The sequence below is a fragment of the Haemaphysalis longicornis genome, unplaced genomic scaffold (assembly GCF_048455015.1).
Source record: "Haemaphysalis longicornis isolate Haplotype H1 unplaced genomic scaffold, Haemaphysalis longicornis Haplotype H1 scaffold_3, whole genome shotgun sequence".
Taxonomy (NCBI): domain Eukaryota; kingdom Metazoa; phylum Arthropoda; class Arachnida; order Ixodida; family Ixodidae; genus Haemaphysalis; species Haemaphysalis longicornis.
The window spans coordinates 26,259,323-26,281,514 of record NW_027526335.1 but is presented as its reverse complement, the minus strand read 5'-3'; the positions used below and the strand labels follow the sequence as shown (position 1 = coordinate 26,281,514).

General features: G+C 47.4%; 1 protein-coding gene across 1 annotated transcript in view; it reads left to right on the top strand.

Moving 5' to 3' along the window:
- Window positions 1-8,960: 8,960 nt before the first annotated feature.
- Window positions 8,961-22,192, top strand: part of LOC144174174 (uncharacterized) — a 152,655-nt gene continuing 139,423 nt past the window's right edge. Inside the window, exon 1 of the mRNA XM_077702688.1 lies at window positions 8,961-9,102. The gene's annotated coding sequence lies outside the window, so the exon portion shown is untranslated. The remainder of the gene's footprint in view (window positions 9,103-22,192) is intronic.

Genomic DNA, 22,192 nt, shown 5'->3' with positions numbered 1-22,192 from the left:
TATATATATATATATATATATATATATATATAAAGTAAGAAACCTCGGTAACAGCAACAGCGGAGGGTTTATTTCGACGTTTCGACTTCCTGTAGAAGACTTGTCTCGAAGTCGAAACGTCGAAATAAACCCTCCGCTGTTGCTGTTACCGAGGTTTCTTACTTTGTGTTCACCACGCCTTCGGCCCCATCGCCAGCATATATATATATATATATATATATATATATATATATATATATATGTGTGTGTGTGTGTGTGTGTGTGTGTGTGTGTGTGTGTGTGTGTGTGTGTGTGCGTGTACGCATACATACATAGGTACATATATTCATGTTGCATAACGGGCAAGCATGGTCGGTTGGAATGTCTCTGCGAAGATGTCTCCTTTCTTTTCTTGAGTTCGGAGACAACTCTTTCAAACTTGCGGTGTTCAAACTCCGGTTGAAAAAAACAACCCGGCAACGCTGCCAGTTCCAGACACACAGGCGTGCTAATGGGCCTATCATTTAGAGGCCTCAAGCGGACCCTGCATCACTGCTGCTGTTTTCCCCGTTTTGTTCTTATTTTCAGCGAGATAGCGATCGGAGTCTCTGCCGTAGCTAGGCCTAGCTACTCGTCAGAAGTGAAGTGCACCGTTTTAAGAACGGGCCGCAATTGTAGCGTAAGCAGCAACTTGATCGCGAGAGGTTTCGACCGTCGGCCGGCAAAGTGTTCATACCACAGAACTCTCCACTTTTAATTTTGAATTTGTTTCGTTGAGCTTTGGCGCTCAGCAGTAAAGGGACGAGCTCTCAGAAGTGCACTCATTAGTGGCTTAGTTAGTCGAAGTTGCGCTTAGTTGCGCAACTTCGACAGCGTGTCTTTGCGCAAACGCTGTAGAAATTGGTTTAAGTTCTCTGCGCCGTACCGTTGTTCTGTCAGCTACATACGACGCAAGGGCCAGCATCAGTAGGCTGAAAAACGATTAACGAATGGACAGCTTACTAGTTCCTCTCCTGATGTTTATAGTAAATATTTCCGCTTGTGTCGTAATTGGAGCATAATTTTTTGGGAAGTTCGGCTGATTACTGTTTTCTCCATTGCGAAATGATGTCCAAGCTGTCACAGACAAGCGCCGAGAAGTTGAGTTCTCAAAAAGCGAGTTTGACTTGCAAACGCTCGTTTGTGTCGCCTAGATGCACCCCGCGAGTTTTCGCGACCGTTGCAACAACTGTTTGGAGCCTCGCGTTGCCGGTGGATGTGGGCCAATAGCTCTACAGGGACGTCAGGCGCGTCGGAACTAGGAACTTCTTGAGCAACCATTATTGGTACTTGAAGTACCTCTTATAAGTCTGAGTGAGGTGAAGTGCTGAGTCGGTTTGTCCCCTTCATGAAGGATACGAGGATCATTCGTTTACGGGTGGCGTCAGCAGTTACTGGCAGTGGGGAAAATATCATAATCGAAAAAAAAAATATCAGAACAGATTTCTCCGAAGATTTCTCAAGGTATCCAAAGCATGCAATTACTTATTCGCGTAATGGTCCTCACAATGAGCGATCTTTAGTGCGATTTGATCAAGCGAGCATCTTTGGTTTGACTGTTTTCCACGCGGCCTCAACAAGCGGTGTGAAGGCGTTCTGCACCGACTGCGCCTGAATGTGGCGTTTACTCGGAGTTTTAAGTTTAAGATTGGTTGGGAAGATTCCCCCCTGTGCCGGACTTGCGGTGTGCGCGAGACTGTAAATCACTTGCTGTGCGTCTGCCCTCGATACGCTGCTGCGCGAAAAACTGCAGCGAGCTGCCTCTCTCGTGTACGTCATGGAGGCATTCTCGAACTTTTAGATTTTCTTGGGCCCTGGGCCAATAGTGCTGACAGTACCTTAGGTACAAAAGTTCTGCTCCAGTTCCTACGAGAGACTGAACTGGACAAATATCTCTAGATCAGAGACAGAGCAAGTGTGTCACGATATCTACTCTTTCGCACTGTGGCGTTCATCTATTTATTTTTCTTGGGTTGGTGTTGTTACTTTTTTTTTTCCGTCGTTTACTTTTCATTTTGTTTCAGCGTTTCCATTAACGATTTTCTTTTCAATTGTATTTTATGTCCGGACTCTGTTGGCAGCATGCTCTTGTTTTTCCTGTCCTTCTTTTCTTTTTTCTTTTTTTAACGCTTCATGTTTCTCTCCTTCCTGCTGTAACCCTGATGTCTGATATTCACCACTCATCAACGTAGTCAACCCCCATCTGGTGTAGCAAGCCTTGTCCCTAGCAGGGCTGACCGCACCAGTTCACATTAAAGAGCATTCTCTCTCTTGTACGAGTTTCATGAACTTCAGTGTGTGTGCACGCGTATGCCAATCTCGCTTCTTTTAGCCAGTTTTTTAAGCCTATATGGGGCAATTTTGATTTCATTAGCTAAAAAACAGTTAAAAGAACAGCGCTACTCACGGTCATGAACTTATGCTCTGCTTTGATTGGGCCGGTAGTACTCTATGCGCTAACACATTGTTGACATGTAGGAACCATGCCACTAGTTCTTGTTGTTGGTAAGGTAGCTTGCCTATGCATACCTTGTATTCGCGTACACCGTAGTGGCAGAAGTGATTTGTTTTTATGTTTTTTTACAAAGGAATGCTCGACGTTTTCTGGAATAGGCTTCAAAAAAAGGGACACCGAAAAAGGTACACAAAAAAGGGTGCCTAAAAGCTACATCAAGAAGTGACAAAATAAAAACCATTGCTAGAAAGTCCGCCGGGGTTAGTAGACATATGCTTCACATACTTTCGGTGATTTTTGTAGGGCAGTAGCAAAGTATGATAGAGTGATGAGCTGATCAGGTTGCAACCAGTAATTGATGGTGACTTTAAAGACTCGATAAGAAGTTATGCAGTCCAAGGATCTACTGTAAATGCTGGTACTTAACTGGAATATATGCTTCAATATGGCACGCCAGGCTTTCCATATATAAAGAAATTGGGGCAGCTTACACTAGTTGTGTAACACTACAGAAACAGCAGAGCTGGCGGCCCCATCTCCCTTCGTAAGAAACCAATAGGTTGCGTCATCAGCAGCAGCAGCAGCCCACTAGGTCCACAGAAGCACGAAGGCCTCTCCCATCGACCTCCAACCGCTACTGTCCAGCGCCGCTCAAGTCCATTCTGACCTTCGGATTTCCTTATTTTGTCCCTCCATTGAGTAACTGGCCTTCCCATTCTTGTAGACCCGCCTGTCGGCGTCCACTCTGTCACCCTGGTAGTCCACCGATTGCCATTTCGCCTAATGACGCGGTCAGCCCAAGTCCATTTCTTTTTTCTCTATCACCTCACACTTATTTCGAAACTTGCCGCTGAAAGTACTCCATGACTGGGAGGCCGGGGTCGCTTCGTCCGCGGGCTTTCACGTCTCTCCCAAAGTGGACCGCGTTAGCATGCGCTACGACCCGGGGACAAGTCCAAATCCAACGCCCTCGCTACGAACCCAAAGGAAATGCTTTGCGCCCGGAGTGAGATGATAGCTCAGTCGGATAGACGCCAATTTTATAACCCGAGGCACCCACGTACGATTCCGACCACGGGAGGTCGGAATCCATGTGAGGTGCAACAGCCGGGTCTTGATTGATTGATTGATTGATAGCTTGATTGATTGATTGATTGATCGATTGATTGAATGTTTATTGAAGGAAGAGGGGCTGCCAGCTCTGCTGTTTCTCTAGCCTTGCACCACTAGCGCAAGCTGCGCCAATTTTTTTTGTCCTTTAAAGCTGCTGCTTTCGAAGTATTGGCTCTTTCAGGCCGGAGAGACGTAACCCGTAACAGACAAACATCTTTAGTAAAACAAACAAACGAACTCGTGGGCCTGAAGATGGCTTTAAAAAATCTCGGGGTAGCAACCAAACGCCCGACGGGACGAAATGACGTTGCTTTCAGTGTCAGTTTATGTAATTTACATGATATTTTGCAATACAAGTGCCATCTGTAAATAGAGCTTTTGCTCCACTCTTAGAGAGAAAACTTTTTTTAGGGTCGTAAGCTAGAGAGTGTCGAGCTGATATGGCACTGACAAGGTGCCGGTTGTTTACTGAGGTAAGATTGTTCTCGGTTGAAGTTCGGGAGAAATTGTATTTTCCGACCCCTTCCACTCAGTCCACTTCTCTAGAACTTCTGCAGCAAGCGAAATTAGGTGAATCCTGCGAATTTGTAGGCTCTATTACAGCCTGCAGAATTATTGAAAACAAATTATACAAGAGGTTGCAAGAATATTCTGATAACATCTTTTTTTTTTTAAACAGACACTCTACCATACCAATTATGTCTGGAATAGAGTTCCTCTTCCGGTTAGAACTAACCTTCCCAAAGGAAATGTTTCTCTCTTTATTTTCACGGTTCCGACAAAAAGCAATATACACTCAGACTCAATCAAGCGAAAGGCGGTTTTAGAAATTTGTGGAATAATCCTTGAGCCTTGTTTATACGTATACAGCGATACCTTCAGATCTATTCAACGAAATGAGATAAATGAGATACATAGTCTATATATAATCTCCCGAATTCTTAAGTTAAACAACAAATTTTAACCCAGGAACGCAGTAAAATTAGATGTAACGAAACGACTTTTGATACTTTATCTAGGGAAACACAGCATCCCAAACTTCGGAAGTTAACGTTAACGCTTAGCACAGTTAAAAAAAAAGTGATTTTTCATTACGTAAAACGCATGTCCGCGACTTCAATTTAAGACAAAATTAAACTTTTACCGGTGATGCAAATAATATTACGGCTTTTTTATGCACAACCTGTCTTGCTCACTAACAATTCATCCTCTCGCATTTATATATTAATCACCTGGCACTGTGTTTTTTACAAAACATCGCCATGCATCATTTCTTTTGACGAAGAAAAGTTCCAAAAGTTTTTTTGAGATACTTCTCTCCTTCTTGTCCAATGTCTTTTCCTAAAAAAATGAAGGAAGCCCACACTTGCGGGTAAGACTTGAAGGTAGCGAAGCTGTACGCAACCTTGACGGCCAACACGAATGTTTAAGTCCACGATTGCGGCAGATTTGCTTTTTTTTCGCTGCCGCAATGACCTTTACTCAAACACTGTTGCTTCCTTCATTTTTTTTTTTTTGGAATAATAGGCATTGCACATCACCTTGGAGGGGCGCACGCTATGATGCGTCTTTCCCGGTTCGAGAAAGTGTTGCCATGATTACGGCGAACGCTGGATTTTTTTAGATGCAGAGCATCTGATTCACTCGCCTTGTCCCTCCGGCGTCGTCGTCGTTGTCGTCGTCGTTGTCGTCGTCGTCGTCGTCGTCGGCGTTGTCCACCTCTCCCCCATTCTCCTCGCCGCGCCAGCTGCGCTCTCCGCCGCTCACCCCCTCTCCTCTCCAATAGCGAACACTCTCTCGCGAGGGGCATTGGATTGGATTCAATTGGATTAGATTGGATTGGTTTGGCTTGGGTTGGATTAGATTTGGATTGTATTGGATTAAAGTGAATTGTGTTGGATTGTGTTGCGTCATAGCCGCGGCACGTTGCGTCATAGCCGCGGCAGACGCGCTGGGGCCGGCGCATGTGCAGTACTCTCTTTTCCGCGGTTTCCTCTCCTTCGGGCGCGCTGCGCATATAACCGGTGTGCCATTCTCCGGCGAAGCAACATCCACGCTTGCCTCAAACACCTACAGTCCACGCCGCTTTACAAGTACGCCAACGTCGTCACCGACTGGGACCGGCTTACGCAGTCCCCTCAACGTTATGCGCGCTATAAAGCGCGGTCCCTTCGCCGCTCCGCCTATGCGTCGCACCTACACAGGGGTTCCCGCGAGGGGAGGTGGGAGTTTTTGTTTAAAAACATCCCCCTCGCGAGGGGCACGATCAAATGCAGAGCATTTCCGCGGGGGGCGTGCCTGCAAGTCTTATGGATTACGTATTGGTTGTTGTTGTTGTAATTGTTGTCTTCCAGCGTAGACATTGTCGATGAAGTCGATGGTGAAACGTGAAACGTGCCGTGAACCCCCTGCCGCGGCTATTACGCAACGTGGAGAGGCTACGACGCAACGTGGCGCGGCTATGACGCAACACAATCCAACACAATCCACTTTAATCCAACCCAATCCAAATCCAAGCCAATCCAATCCGATCCAATCGAATCGAATCCAATCCAATGCCCTTCGCGAGAGAGTGTTATAGCGCCGAAATCGCGCCACCACATGAACACGAACCGAACGCGGCGAGAGAGGGTGTTGCGAGCGGAGAGAAGGCGAGGAGGACGCGGGGGAGAGGGTGCACCTGTGGCCGACGGTTGAATGAGTCAAGGATATAAGGCGCGTGCGTAACCTTCCATTCTGTGTCGGCTCTGTGGAGCAGTTGGTAAAGTGCCGTGTACCTTGCGTTCCGCCCGCAGAGTCGTGGGATCGAAACCTGGCGCCGGAAGGTATTATTTCTTTATATAGTGTAGGGTGCGGACTACGTAGTGGTGCGGACTACGGACGCCAACGCGGGTGACATCGTGAGTTACTAAAATGCTCTGCATTTAAAACGATAGTCTTTCTTGGGCTACTTAAACCCAGAAATTTTGGTCTGTCTGTATGTCTGTCCGTCTGTCTGTCTGTGACTCGATTCAGCCACCCGGCCAAAGTAAAACGCTGCCTCCGCAATAGTCTTATATAGTCACAGCTAAATGTGCCCGTCTAAGTCCGGTGTAATGTTCATACTTGTCAATATTGTTGAAGAACAACAAGACATTACGCATATATAAGAAAACAAATTAATACAGAAGTGATATTTGCAGCGTTCCTTTATAAAAATCGTACATGTTTGATTATGGCGAGATTAAATACGTCATCAACTGAAGAAAAAATATCACTCCGCCGTCGCCTGCTGTCGCCCGCGCCATATAGCTTCTGGCGGCATTTGAAGAAATCAAGTGGCAAGATTTACGAAAGGTTCCACTAGATAGCTTCCACGTTCTGCTTGGAACTCACGTGGACTAGGGAAACGCGGTTCTATAAACGTTGAATTAGGGCGCCTCGATTCACACGTGTTTTCGCCGTACGGCAGCGTTGGCATCGAGGAACCCGGTTTGGAGCAGTGGAACGCGGGAAATTTAAAATGATTTAAGCAAACATTTGGCGTCTTTACCTTGGGAGGAGCGCGACGCGACAGGAACAACATGAGAGGTGAGCGGGAAGCGAAGGGAGGCATTTACTTAGCGAAAGTCGGTAAAGACTATCGTCTTTTGACGACATTTGCAGCGAAAGGAGCAGATACGCGGCCAATTTTTTTTTTTTACTAATCTTGACTCTCGAAAAGGGTAGCGTTGGCGGGACTAACATGTGCCGGGGGCGCTGGGCCGTTGTCGCGAGGCGCGCACACACGAGCGCTCGGCATTTTCTTGGTTTTAACTGCCTGGCGGTCGCCACGAGGTCCGCCTCGCGTTCACGTGCGCGCGCTCCGCAGTTTCTTGGTATTTTGAACTGCGGACACGCTGTTCAAATTTCGCTGTTAAACATTTTGATGGCTGCACTGTACCCTGCGGAACAGTGCTAAGTTCGTTTTTCTCATTTAGAGGAAAAATTATGTAAAATATTTTTCGCCCATAACTTTTTTTTTATGTGAAAGTTTGTCCTGGGACAACCAGGGTTCAAATGTACGCGAACAAATTGGCTTCGCGTGTGAAGTCCAGAAGTTGTCGGTGGGTCCATGCACCCAGTGCCTAAGGTCATGTGGGCTGCCGAGGGGGGGGGGGGGGGGGGGCTTTATATGAAAAGCTACGCACGCGTACGAGGAAATGACACATAGGCATTGTGCTGTCATTTTAACACTTCGTCATATATACAACATAGAACAAAAAGATCCAGCTGTATAGCACTTGCCGTTTCTCACTTTGTAGTGTTTTATTGCTTGTTTCTCTGGAAAACGAAAATTAAGAGGTGTATGAAGCTTATTAGAGAGGCCAGAAACATTTCCACACATTTCGGTCCATGTAAACAAACAAAGCATCGTCTAAGAGCCACCGCAGCGTTTAAGAATGATAATGCGCACCGTAGGCATAGGCCACGCCTGGAACAATCTTTGTTAGCGACGATGCACTCGTTCCTCTCCCTCTTTTCCTGCTTCGTTCTGTCACTTCCCCTGCGTGACGTTTTGACACTTGACAAGAAAAATTATAAAGCTCTCTGGTTGCCGCGTATCCCATTTTCGGGCTCTGTTCGTTACCGCCGCTGCAGGTGAATATTAATGTGGGCTTCTAGATGTGCGCGGTAGAGACTTTCGGCGTAAAATCCCTGCGTCCCTCTCGATCCCTCTTTCCTCTGCAACGAGCCGTGTACGGTCGTTGTCGCCGGCGCTTTGCGCGACTTCCGAGCGCACCCCCCCCCCTTTCCCCCCGCAGCCCAAAAGCTTTCGTACAGCGGCATACCGCGCAGCGTGCCTGGAGTATCCAGCAGCACCTCGGCGTATCGATCCAAACGCACCGTTGGTGGCCGCCCCAGAGTTTCGCGGCCGTAGCCCTTGCTTCTCGCGCTACTTGTTGCCAGACACTCCAGGGGGCGCCGCGAAACATCCTTCCGTCTCCCCCAACGCTCTTCACTCCTCAGGAACCATGCCGCGCAGTCCGGGGTTCCCTAAAACCCCAAGTGGTGGAACCATGGCTAACAGGACGGCGCGATAGATGCCGCGATCTCCAGGGGCATGCTCGAAGGCTCGGGAGATGCCCATCGGTGCGCCATCTGTAGGGAGGAAAGTTCAATACTCTGGCGAGTGCTCCAGCAGTACAGTCAAGGTGTCTGCACGAATATCCCACCAAGAGGTGTCGCCCGAATCGGCGGGGTTTGTAAAAAGGGGACGGTTCCACCACATTGGTGGTTACGGAAGTGGCGGCGCTGGTGAACTCGTGTCTCGGTTCTTCCCTTCCCACGCCCCCTTTGCGACCCTTCGCACCGGGCCCGGGTTCTCACGGAGAGATAGATTCGAACGCCGGGCTCTCAGGTGTGCGCCAGTGAAAGCGGTCGCCGCTCCTTCGCTCGACGCGGCGGGAGATGACGACTTGGGTCTTTCGTGAAACCGGCTCGGACGTCGATTGAAGTCCGGATGTGCTTGTCGGTGCCGCGGTTACGGGAAAAAGGTACGCAGTACACCACCATTCAATACAGCTGTCCGTCATTTAATACTGATTTTTATCTCGTGGGCATAGTTAACACTATTTAACATGAGTAGACGAAACCTGTTGGGTTTAATTTCGTCACTGCCTTCACACACGCGCAAAGTCGGCAATGTAAAACGAATGTCTGCCGTAAATCACGTCCAACCAGATGCATTGTAAACTTCGATTTGCGGCTATAGGGCGCTATTACGGTTGTATTAAAAACTGCTGCAATATAATTATGCGAAAGAGTAAAAAAGAAAGCTAGATGTAACGCATCAAATAAATTAATTGGCGGACTTGTCTTGAAAGTACGTCCCCTACTGCCAAGCGTTCCGTGTTACGGCATTCACATTTGGTAGGCACGTTTTTCTGGACATAGAGGTAGGAGTTAACGAAGCCAGAATTCAAAAGATTCGATATGCTTCTCAGCACAAAAATTATCTTCTTGCCCAGTAATGCACTCCCGCTCCCTTAATGTCTTTTGAAATGAATTATTAAACCGCACCCGTTCCTGTAAGAGCCATCTTGTTCTATAAAAAAGATATATAATGGGATAAAGTTCCTGTTGCCTAACTTCTCAAAGGATATTAAGATTTCTGGTTTCAGGCTACCGTTCAAAGTACTGCCCAACGAAAATATGTGGTGACAGCGCTCTCTTCTTTTACGCAAATTAATTATTTTCGAAGTGGCCTTTCGTATTATTACAAGTTCATTATATATTTATTCTGAAGAATTTCGGTTTTACTTCATTATGCCCCGTTCTGTTATAATTAGCGGGAAGTACTAGTTAGTTAAAACGTTCCGACTTGTATTTCTTATTCTTGCATCGTTCAAAAAAAAGCCTTGAAGTTCATTAACTGTCGAATAACAGGTTTCCGCGACGGCGATGAGCTTAGCACGCACTAGGCAACGCTGAAAAAGGTATTAGGAGTGACAAAAAAGTCAACATATAAGCCCTTCCGCAGCCGGGCTATCTTGTTTTGATTTTCATTTTCGGAGGCTGTCCCTTCCCTACACACATTCATTTATCTCTGGAGCAGCTTTACGGGGAAAGGGAAGGGATTCAGCCTGATGGCGTTACCTGGCATAGCGTGCGTGTATGGAAGCGCTTTTCTGAAGAAAAAGAAAATGCAGTGCTTTTGCTTTCAACGTCTGCCTTGTCGTAAAACAAACTTTAAGCTCTCGACCCAAATTTTTGTTTCTGTCGATGAAAACATGGGAATGTCGACAGTAAATGAAACCTTAGGAGGGGAAAGGATGCTTTACACTCGCATCACTGCTCACGAGGACAATTTTGGTATTCTGCACAATTGACTTGCATTTAATGTATTTTACGTATGTATTTTACACGCACACCCTTTGTCAAAATTATCTAGGACAGACCTAAGCCTACTGGACCACAAAGAATTCAAAGAATAAGTTTTGCCTTTAAATATGACAGTCACAAAGAAAAGTGTTCTCTCCAGCTTTCCGGCGTAACACGTTCCAGCCTTCAGCCTCGCTCGGGATGCAAGCTTGTACATTGGATTTTCCGCGGCCTGTGCCGTTTCAGCTTGGTGTAAAAAATTTTGACGAAGACTGTACATACCCTGTAATCATGGTTCCTTGAGGTAGATTTCAAGTACGTAGAAATGTATATTTCTAACGCTTTAGCATCACTTACTCATTATGTTGTGCATTCGGCAAGATCCGCGTGACCAAACAGTGTGGCCAGAAGCTGTCGTCAAAATTGTGTGTGGTGGGTCGTTCACTGGACGGCGCTTTTCGCGTACTTCGGCGCTGCCTCGCGGGCGGTTCCAGTACAGCTAAACCTGGATGTTACGAACCTTTATGTAACGAATTCCTGGATTTAACGAAGTTTTTCGATTCCCCATTGCCAGCCCCACTGAAGCCCATGTGTTATGGCGTTGCGACGGTTAACCTTGAGGTAACGAATTCGCTACGCTGATGAGTCATGGTATTTCGCACTTTTTCTAAACAATCGGCTGGACAAATGCACTGATTTAGCTCATTTCACCCGCCCTACAAACTACCGTGCGTCTTCATGTGTGAGTGCTGTGCCGGTTAAGCGATAGGTCCGCCTGTTGATGTGTAGTCGCACGTACCCACTGCTTTCTGGGGTATAGATTTGTCGGTGATGAGTTCTGCTGCCAGAAAAGGAAAAATTTTGTCTATTCAAGACAAGCTCGTAGTTTCAGATGCCGTCTACGCCGGCAAGAAAGATGGTGAACGTTGTAGTCCGGTACACTATCCCAGCTAGCACCCTCACAAAAAGTCTGAGTGTGGCACGGAGCATCAAGTTCGCGCAAAGGCACCATTTCTGGATACCTTTGGTCCTTGAAACTGCTTAAGGCACCGAAGAGTGTCAAAATACGAAATTGGTAATTAAGTTACATTTGCGAATTCAGGGGTAAGCGACCTTGATTCTTTGGAGTGCCCTGTACTGACTTCGCGGGAAAGCAGATGGCGCGGAGCACGCATTTTTTCACCGTGAAATAAATTCTTAAAGCTCGTCACTATCTATGATGTCTAGCATTTTGATTTAGTTTCTGCTTCATTTACGGGAGCCTTAACTGGAAACCTGCATGTAACGAAAACCTGCGTGTAACGAAAAATTCTGAATTTTTATCAATTTCCTTACACCCACGTTTAACCGCATACGGCGATTCAATAGATAGCGCAAGCCTAATTAAGGCGCGTAACTCGCACCTGAGGTATAGAAACGCGGGAACACCAATGGAGGAAGCGTCTATGCCATCGTCCATGTTCACTCTGTTGAGGACTATCGACGGAGAGTACTGTCTTAGACCAAGGAAAGGTGTGCCTTCACTCGCAGAAATAGTAGAGGCTTTGCAAAACGATATTCCACAAACTGTTGCTGCTGCACTACCTTTCCTTAAGGTAGTGCAGCAGCAAGAGTTTGTAGAATATCGTTGTGGAATATCAAAGAGTTGTAGAATATAGAACTGGAATAAAATGGTGGAATATGGCCGATCTGTTATTCTTACTCTATCTCCTTCGAGTCACACAACCATGTGTCGCAGCCGCTCAAGGCTTTGGCTAAACGTTTTTACCAATCCCGCGACAATGTTGTCCCTACCTGGTGCCACACGACTTTCCAGTAAACTACAACCTGCTATGAATTTCAAGAATAATTACTGACGTTTCGTGTCTCCCGTTAAGGATGCGAAGAAAAAAATGCTTTCAATTTGCGAGGATTTTAATGAAAAACAGGCGGCACGTGTGGCAGCCCCACCTACCATCTCGCTGTCCCTAGCGGGGCGGTACTATAACCCTCCCCGATATGTCCCGCGAGTTCGCCGCCCTAGGAAATCCACGTAGAGCTCGGTTAATTTGTTGCTCGCTTGGTTGCTGCCCTGCACGTTGAAGTATAGTACACAAACACCTCAACCCCATTCTCACCTCGTGCCACGACGTGTCTTGACGATTTCCCCTGTGGCAGGCGAGGCTCGCCTACGAGCGACATTGGCGGAACGAGCAGACAACGTTTGAGCCGGTTTACGAAGGGCATACCTCAGTATACTGCAGGAACTACGCTCAATGGATGCCACTTGGTCAATGAATCGGATCGTGTACCCCGAACTGTTTTGAGTCCTTGACATTACAGCAACAACTATCGCCACGCTATACAAACACCCGTGAGTATTTAGTGAAATGAGGATGCAGCATGTTCGAAATGACGTGTCGAGTGTTCACTTGAAATACGGCTACAACTCGTCTATAGGGACGATCAACGCTTCTTGCATTTTACGCACACGTTGACGTCGTACCGGAAAGGTCGGTCCCACAGGGAGTTCCACGAAAACTGAGCCAAGCAATAAAATCGCCGAAGATAAATTTTTTGGCAACCATGTAATGTGTAATTGCTTCAGGATCGATGGAATTTCGCTTTGCGTTTTCCGCGTTTTGACTCCTCACTTCGAGAGGGAGAGAAAATGCGTGAGATATGAGAACATGTAACTAGCGTGTGTGTCCAGAACGTTTCAGTTACGTTTCAATTACATAGTCGATAGCGTTGAAAGAGAAATCGAATGGGGCAGTTTTTGTGATATGTTCATTTATGCAAGAATGACACTCGACAAATTCGAACAGCCGGCCAACAAAGCTCCTACTACGAGCGCCGCATGCATCACTGCATTCTCGCGCTGGACGTCGATGCACCGCGTCGGCGCGCATCCGCGCATCGCTGCCGTCGTATGCGAAAGTGCAGTTCTCCCGTAGGTTTCATGATCGTTTTCAAATGTGTCCTGTTCATAAATGTTTTCTCAGAAACATTGATATTTTGCTTATTTCTTGGCGCTTGAAGAGCTTTTATTTAGGATATTTACTAGGCACACTGGATAAAAGGTGTTTTTTTTCGTCTTAGCGGTCGACATATCTAAACCAACACGTAAAAATATGGTGAGTTGGTGCCCCCTCTTGCGATCGATTTGAAAGTGTTCGCTGCCACTAAATTCGTTTTTTCTTATTCTGACACCTTGGTCAAGTAACCGGGCATTTCGTGCGTTTATATATATATACCGTAATCCCTCGTTATAACGAAGTCAGCGGGACGACGAAAAATTTTGTTAGAAGCGGTATTTTTATATAAGCGACCACTCGATAAAAGATGAAGTACTTGAGCTTTAATTGGGCCACAGCTGCGAGGAATCAAGACACAGTGTATTTATTGAAACAAAACTTTATTTAGGTGCAAGAAAGTCAGTGGGCGTTGGCTGTTTCAAATTCCTGCCGGGCGCGAGCAACCCCTGCTCCAAATTGACCAAGCATGGCATAAGGCTGTGGTTGCCGCAATGCATTCAACTTTACTTCACAGCCAGCGTAGGCACTCCCTTGTTCAAAGGCACGCGCCGTCAGTGCCCAAGTGACTGTACACAGCGGGCGACGCCGGAGGAACTTTGGAGCAGCGACGTCAAAACTGGCAGCAATTGAGGCGAGGAGTTCACTTGAAGGCTAGCGAGAGAAGTGACTCGCAGACTGGCAAGCGAATCAAGAGGGGAAGGCCACTTTTATAGGGGGAGGGTTCAAGTGTCACCGAACGCTACGAGAGTTTCGCGCTAGAAAGCGCCGGAAATGTCGTGGCTTGAGCCTGGGGTTGTGTATGTTGAGCTCAAAAAAATGATTAACCGCCCATTGTGGGTGCACAGCGCAATCATGAAAACTGCCCCGTTTTGCACTATTGGCGTTGCAGGGTCACTGCGCAATTTTTTTTCGAGGTGTGCATCCGTGCAGTTCGCAAAACGAGTTTTTCGGTGCCCCGTTGTCGACGACACTGCTAATTCTACAGTTCGAGTGTCGCTGTTCGCGCACCGTCGCGTCCACGCCATTCACCAATGTCAAGGAACAAAATTCAATGACTCTACCACGCATTTGGACCGTTTATCTAAAGTCGGATGGCGAAAATCGAACATAACCGGCTAGAGAAAATAGCCGGGAAAACACCAGATTGCCCTGACCCGCCATGTTGACAGCCTGACTCCCCGCTGGGTAGCCGCCGCTCGGCGACGCCTCCTTCCGCCACTTCGCTCTAAGCGGGCTAAGCTCTTCGTACGCTTCGAGTAATGCGGCCTAAATTACATGCTTTGTGTTGGTACCAGAAGAAATTTCGAAATACGAGTAAAGCGATTTCGTAATAACGAGGGATTACTGTATATATATATATATATATATATATATATATATATATATATATATATATATATATATATATATATATATATATATATATATATATATATATATATATATATATATATATATATATAACCCTTGCACATGTATTGTGTTGGGGCGTCCATCTACGTTCTCCCTTCTCACTGCTTCTGCACTACTTCTTTCGTCCCAGCTATTGACGCTGACTTACACCATTGGTTGCACAAAAGAGGCTACTTGTTTGATGCGGCGTTCGTATGCATGCAGCTTTGTTAATATCTATAGTGCGTCGAACTGGAACTGGAGAAGCATGGGCGACAGGGCTAAGTGAGTCCGCGACCAACTATGGAATGAGCTATATCCAAAAACACACGCACACGCACACACGCAGACCCCCCCCCCCCTCTTCACACACACACACACTCAGGCACGTACGGACGCACGCACGCCCTCACACACAAAAACAAACGGCAAAGAATCCATGACGGTTCGCGATTACGAAGTGAAGGCCATGCAAGACGTGACGCGGTTTCATAGTGTCAAAAGAAAAACAAAACGAAAGGCACGACGAGAATTTTCCCCAAGCCCTGAAGATCGATAGAAAGCGTCACTCAGGGCCCGCGACACGGCGGCATTCATTGCTTTCCGATGCCGACTCTGTCGACTTAATCGCCTTGCGCAAACACAAAGCGGATAAAGCGAAACATTCCGGCCACGCATCTAGCTTCAACGAGCGTTGTCGTTAAGCCTACAGCTTTGAAGGGTTCCAAATACTCGGAGCCATGTTGGTGTACGTTGAGAAAATTGGGTGCGTATTCCTCGAACTGCACTCGCATCGCATCACAAAGAATATAATGAAATACGACGAAGCGGGTGCGAACTATTCGCAGCATGAAGTTTGGCTAATGTTCTTCAATGATGAAAACAAGTGTGCACCGTTAAAAAAATATACACTGCATGCTGGTAGGCCGACAATCAAACGATAGAAGACGAGTATTGAAGAGGCTAGTGCAAGATTTTTGCCAAACCCGCTTTCTGGATGACTCCAGAATGCGACGAAGGGCGCAACGTAAGGAGGGTCGAGCGGCGAAAATTCATGAAAAGAAATGTGCACAGAATTATAGCAGTGTGTCGGAATTCATCGCGATGAAAACTGATTGTCCTTCAATGCTTCTTTTGTTTTCAATACTTTTTTCAATAATTTTTAATACTTTTTCAGGTTGCAATGAAGGTGGGTGGTTCACCAAAGGTTGAGTCGTACAAATTGTACAAAGTTTATTTTGCCCTCATTACACCTTTATGGGCTCGGTATCTCCGGTAGGTGACTGCGCATCGCAGCGAAGTGGCCGACGCCAGACTTTGCTCTTCTTTTTATATTCGAACCATTTTAAAGCGAAGCTTTCTATGCCCCACTGATGGCGTCAGAAGCCGGGCCAAAACGGACTGCAGGGAAGCCAACTTCACACAACGGGTGTCACAAAAATATGATGATGATAAGCGAAGGCACATCAAGCGCCCCATGAAAAAATAAAAAAAAGACACTTCTCGTGTGGGCCTGGGTCCCTCGCGCTAATAATATTAAAAAAAAAACACGGTCGAAGCGGTTTAGATTTCATTGCATGGGAGAAAGCTTCGCGTTTTTTAATCATCTTTCATTTAAGAAAGGGGTTTTAATTTTTCTTAATAAACTCTGACTGGATTTTTAGCGCCAATTTTCTAGCGTTCCTTTTTGGGTGCCGCTTTTTTGGTTGCCTATCAGAACTTCGGGTTAATTACTTTTGTTTGATTTATTACGAAGTCTGTTTAAACTGCTTCTTGGATGAAAATAAATTTTGAAACAGCAATACTACGAAGAATTACTGATTAGAAGAATTATGCGGCATGTTTGGATATGAAAGCTTCATTTCTTATTTTACATGAATATTGGTTTCATTTTCATGGCCACCGTTTGTCCTGAAAATTGCGTGCAGAGAAAAAGTGGCAATTTATATCGTGAAATCTTGATGGCGTAAACTCTGGGGTGGAGCAAGGGAAAGGGAAAAGTAGCGTGAGTACAGGATGACACGGATGAAGAAGATGTAGGAGAGACGAAGGGATGTCAATATAGCGAGTATGAATGCCTGTACTATGTGAAGTTTATACGCATCAGTTCGCTAATACAGGGTCTGAGCTACAATCTGGCTGTCAAACAGCTGCCTCGCATAAACATCAGGACTGCTTTGAAAGCCCCCTGTGCACGTCGCGGGTCTGGCCGGAGACCCAGCTGGACCTCCCCGGACAACATGACCCGACCGTCTAAACGGGAAAAAGATGTGGCTAGCTTTTCCGCGGGTTCGCGTAGCGTAGGAAGTCTAGAGAACACAAGGAATGGTCTGGAGATCATGCACAGTCGAACTCACTAGCATCACCGATGATAGGAAGGCTACGCCCAGCCGAAGAGCATCGCGAGGCTTGGCAGATGGAACCTGCTGTGGTGGGAGTCAGAGTGAAGCCAGTCCACAAGGAGTATTGTACACGTCTTACCGGGGGAAGGTAGGAAGTGGTTAGCGCAAAAGAAGTGCGCCTATTGGATAGAGACGTGATTGAAAATCATACCCAAAGCAGAGGTACATCGCGGAAGGTCCGGGCATATTCGTGGAACCTTTTCTCGCTGACTTTCCTTAGTGCACCAACACGAAGCGCGCAAGCTCGAAATTCGGTAAGGGCTTTCAGAAGGACTCAATAGCATTCCCGGCATGAAGCAAAGGACCTGCACAAAGCTTGCAAATTTTGAGTTCAGCGTAGTGATTTGCTTCGCCCTCCAAACCTCGCAGTTCACAGTGACGCCCACAAATCCATGATGCGGAACTTCTACCTATAGTTTGTACCCCGCGTCAGGGTTACCGGATGATTCAACCCCAAACCGCCCAATCGTCCAGGCAAACTAGCCCAAATATCGCCAAAAGAAAAACAAAATCTCGCCAAATTTGCTTACAAAGTTCGACCAAAGTGAGAGCGGCGATATTTCGAAATGGCAACGCAGGAAAGAGGAGACATCTCGCAATGCGCCTAGAAGCATCAGCCTCACGGGAAGACGAAAAAGAAGAACCAAGGCAAAGGGAACGACCTGACATGAGGTGTGGGAGGGTGGTACGCCCGCCGCTCCCGATAGCGGCGGGCGTACCGAAAAATATCACGGGTGAGGAGGTTGGCGGGGGGAGGGGGGGGGGGGGGGGGGGAGAGCAGTGTAGTTGCTAGCCCACGCGAAGAAAGAATGCGCACAAGCGGAAACAAACCCAGCACGTAGCGGCGGTCGATTTCTCGCCCGGCCGCTGCGGTCTCCATCAACAAGGCTGTCCGGAAACTCGCCGTGCCACCACCGTCACTGCAGCCTGCTAATGTGGCACCCCCTGTTCTTTTGTTTTTTTTTTTGCCATCTAACGACACTGGCTCGTAAAAAGGAAAACGCAGATATCAGGAATGGAAGCAAGAAAAGGGGGAACTGCAATTTACGACGCCCATCAAGAAACCTTGAGAGGGAGACGAGGACGTTACATAAGCGACCCCATGGGAGACCACACAGCCTTCGGGCCGATGCTGCACTTGGACTGACAGACAGTACCCCAGGGTTCCTGTGCGGATGGGGTCAAAGAAGAAAACTAAACTTTGATGGCGTGTTTGCTTCTTCACAACTGCATTATAGCTTCCAACAATTTAAGTTTGAGGTAATGTGCTTTAAGCCGTCTACGATGGTTGAGTAACATCATGCAAGCGATCATCGATGCTGTGTGTAGCCGCGAAACGGCACCTAAATTCCTCTTCGCTGCGATTGTGGGAATGCGTTGACCTGGCTTTCCCAATGGCCATGACGTGCCATGTAGCTTCATAGCAATGGAGCCATCGTTGCTATGAAGCCAGCAGGACTGCTTGGCACAGCTGGAGGAAGGCATGCGGGTTTAACGCTGGCCTCACCCTGCATAGCCGCAGTCGCCAGGTATCCAGGACGCCCTGTTGGCTTATTCTGTGTGCTTGCATCTTCGTTGAAATAGCGTGAGTAAACCTTAGCTATGCCTTGCACACTGCCTTTCAAATGACGTTTTCATTGACGAAACGCCTATAGCGGGTATTCCGGGGCCGCATGACGGAAAGGCAGAGCTGCATTCGACGTCGTTTAAACGCTGGCCAAAATTCAGCGAACCATAATTAGCAGCTTCCCTACAAGCACATAAACACAAAAATAAACCTAAAAAGAATCGCCGCGTATCTGCTCCTGTAGTTGCAAATGTCACCGAAAGACGATAGTCGACTGGCGCCCCTGTCAAGTAAAGGTCTCCCTTCTCTTACCCGCTCACCTCTCATGCTATTCCTCTCCCGTCTCGTTCCTCACAAGATAACAGGTTTGCTCAAGTCAATTTAAATTTACCGCGTTCAACGGCTCCAAGTCAGGAGTCTCGATGCCAGCGCTGCCGTACGGCGGAGAAGCGCGTGAATTGAGGCACCGTACAACATTTATAGTACTACGATGCCCTACTGCACGAGCGTTCCAAGCGGAACCCAATCTAGTGGAACCTTTCGTTGCTGTTGCCGTTTGATTGCTTAAATGCCGCCAGGAGGTAGCGCTGGCAACAGCAGGCGACGGTTTTCTTCCATTGGTGTAGCATTTCATTTGCTATCGCAAAAACCAAGCATTCATGAATTTTTTTATTAAAAGAACACTGCAAATAGCATTTATGTATTGACCTCTTGCCGTATATTTGCGTAATGTTTTGTTCTTGTTCAACAATGTTGACAAGTATGAACACTGAAACCGGACTAAGACGTTTATATTTGAGTAGATAAGACTACTGCGCAGATATTATTTCACTTTGGCCGGGTGGCTGAATCGAGTCACAGTCAGACAGACAGACAGACAGACCAAAATTTCTCCGTTTTATAAGCCCAAGAAATACTGTCATGTTTAAAAATTGGTCGCCATCCCGCCCCGCGAAAGTCAATGTCCAGTAAAGCTGTTGTAGCCATGTGATGAAGGAGGATATGAAATGTTTCTCGTCGCCTCGGCGGGCTTGTCGCTTGCGTTCTGCTAGTGTCACTAGATAAGGGTACAGAGTACCTATCAGCCCTTTTTTCTTCTTTTGTTCCGTGCCGCCGCCATGATCACTGGTCATTTCGCATTACGTTACATTTGTTTACACTGCGACGGTTCATGGGCGCCGCCATTCGTTGTTTATGCGTTTTGGTCGGTCAACTCTGGTAGGATAACTTGTCCTCCTGCTCTTCGGGTGCTCGCGACTGACGTCGTTCAACGTGAATCAAAGACAACGCGTGTGACAGCAGTTCAGCAGCATGCAGAAGTATGTCTAAAGATGCCGTTTTGCTGCCTCTTCGGTAGTGTTGTAAATAAACGACCCGGTCGAATTCAACGGCGAGGCCGTAGATGCGGCAATCTCACAACACCGATAAACACCGAAATCGCTGCCGTTGCCGACTTGCGTGCCTCAGTAGCGGTACTCCAATATCTTATCTATTGACACTACGCTCGGCTTCTCTGGCGGCCAATGCTGGGTCCAGCCTAGCCTGACGCGTGCGCTCGACGTCTTGGGAAAGAACTGCTCTATTTAGTGACACTAGTCCTGCCTAGCTTTCAAAGATAACCTGCAAACATAATCCTTATTAGGAACACATGGGGAGGTCTCATTGTTTACAGGCGCCTTATCACCCATAAGGTGGTTTTGACACTTTTTTTGTGGTTTTCTTAAACCAATTTTCAGCTGTCTGTTGGATGCATGATTAGCCCGACGCATGCGCTCGGCGTCTTAGGCCTCGGTGTTTTTGCCCACGAAGATGAAACAGTTGGGGAGTAGAGGTATACAGCTTGGCTGTAAAAAGCACCGCTTTCTGTTATATCGTTGTCAACCTTCGATGACGAATTCTGATTGCTGCAAATAAGATTTGCAAAGCGGGGGAGGGGGGGGGGGCGTTGCGGTGGGAGGGTTGTGAAGAGGCAAAAGTAAGAGCGACTGGTAACGCCTGCTCACGCCCAAACGCAAATGCTTGCGCTTACCTTCGTGGAAGCGCGGGTGTACATCTGCCGATTGCAAAATGCCTAAGAAAACAAAACAGCGCCTCCTGTGGCCGCGACATCTGCAACTACACCAAATCATGTTGCCTCCATTTGTGCAAGCCGATTCCGGCTTAGTTGGCCCTTGTTTGCCGTGAGGCCGCTGAACTGCCAGCTTGCGATGCGATGGGTTGGGACTTTATATGTATATGCGCACGTAGCATTTGTTTTATTCTGCGGCGTCAGGCTCACCCGCCGAAGAACAGGCAAGCGGAGACGGCCGGACATCTCTTCAGTGGCCAAGAAGGGATGAAGCAACTCCTTTCCAAAGTGGTGATATATGGCGCAGAAAAAAAAAAAAATACACGGAGACGAAAGCCGTCCAAAGCCGTCGCCATCCTTCCCAAAGCCGTCGTCTACTCAGCGCGACTAAGGCTAGGCCAAGTGTTTAGTAAGCATTTATTCTCGCATAGGAGACATTGTTCCGAGGTTGATGGGCGCATTAGTGCCCGGGGCATCGGCTCAGAGCAAAACACATTTCCGCAACGACTCAGCCAGGGGGGAGTTTACGCAAGGTACTCTAACGGACGAACGTCGGAGGCCTTTGTTGTAGCTGTCATGGTGAGTGTAGAGAAGCGCGAGACACATGGACGACTGGTGCATGCGATTCGCATGCGACTGATCGTTACGACTGATCGTTAGGACCGGCTTTGGCGTCGTTCGCTGGTCGGAGGAGGCTCACCACGTGCGACTGGCAAGCCAGATGCAGTCATACCATCGTTGCGATCGTCGTGCGGCCACAGCCAATGAGAGCCCGAAGGTGTCTTCCCGGAGAAAGTTTCTTGCAGAGCCCCGAGGACGCGCCAGGGGCAACTTCGAGTATTCTGTTGGGAGCAGCTCTCCGCCGCCGCAGTCGCCGCCGACCCGTGCGCTCTCCGCCTGGTAGACACATGTTGCCAACGGTACCTACCGTATGGACGAGCGGAATCAAGGGTGCTAAATGTTCCCACACCGCTGTACTGAACATATAAAAATGCAATGTGTAAAGTAATAGCACTATTAATTTTCGCACAAGCTCCATGATGCCTGCTTGTCTTCTTTTCTTGTGTTTCTTCTGCCCTGTTATCTATAGGGCATTTTCTACCCTCCTCTACCCGTTAACCCGCCGATTAGCATGTCGGTGTTACGATTCCGGCAAACCTCTCGGTTTCTTCACTAATAAAGAGTTCTCTCTCTCTCTCTCTCTCTCTCTCTCTCTCTCTCTCTCTCTCTCTCTCTCTCTCTCTCTCTCTCTCTCTCTCTCTCTCTCTCAAGTTGATAAATGTTTTCTTTTCCTGCTCAGATTTTTCTTGCACATAT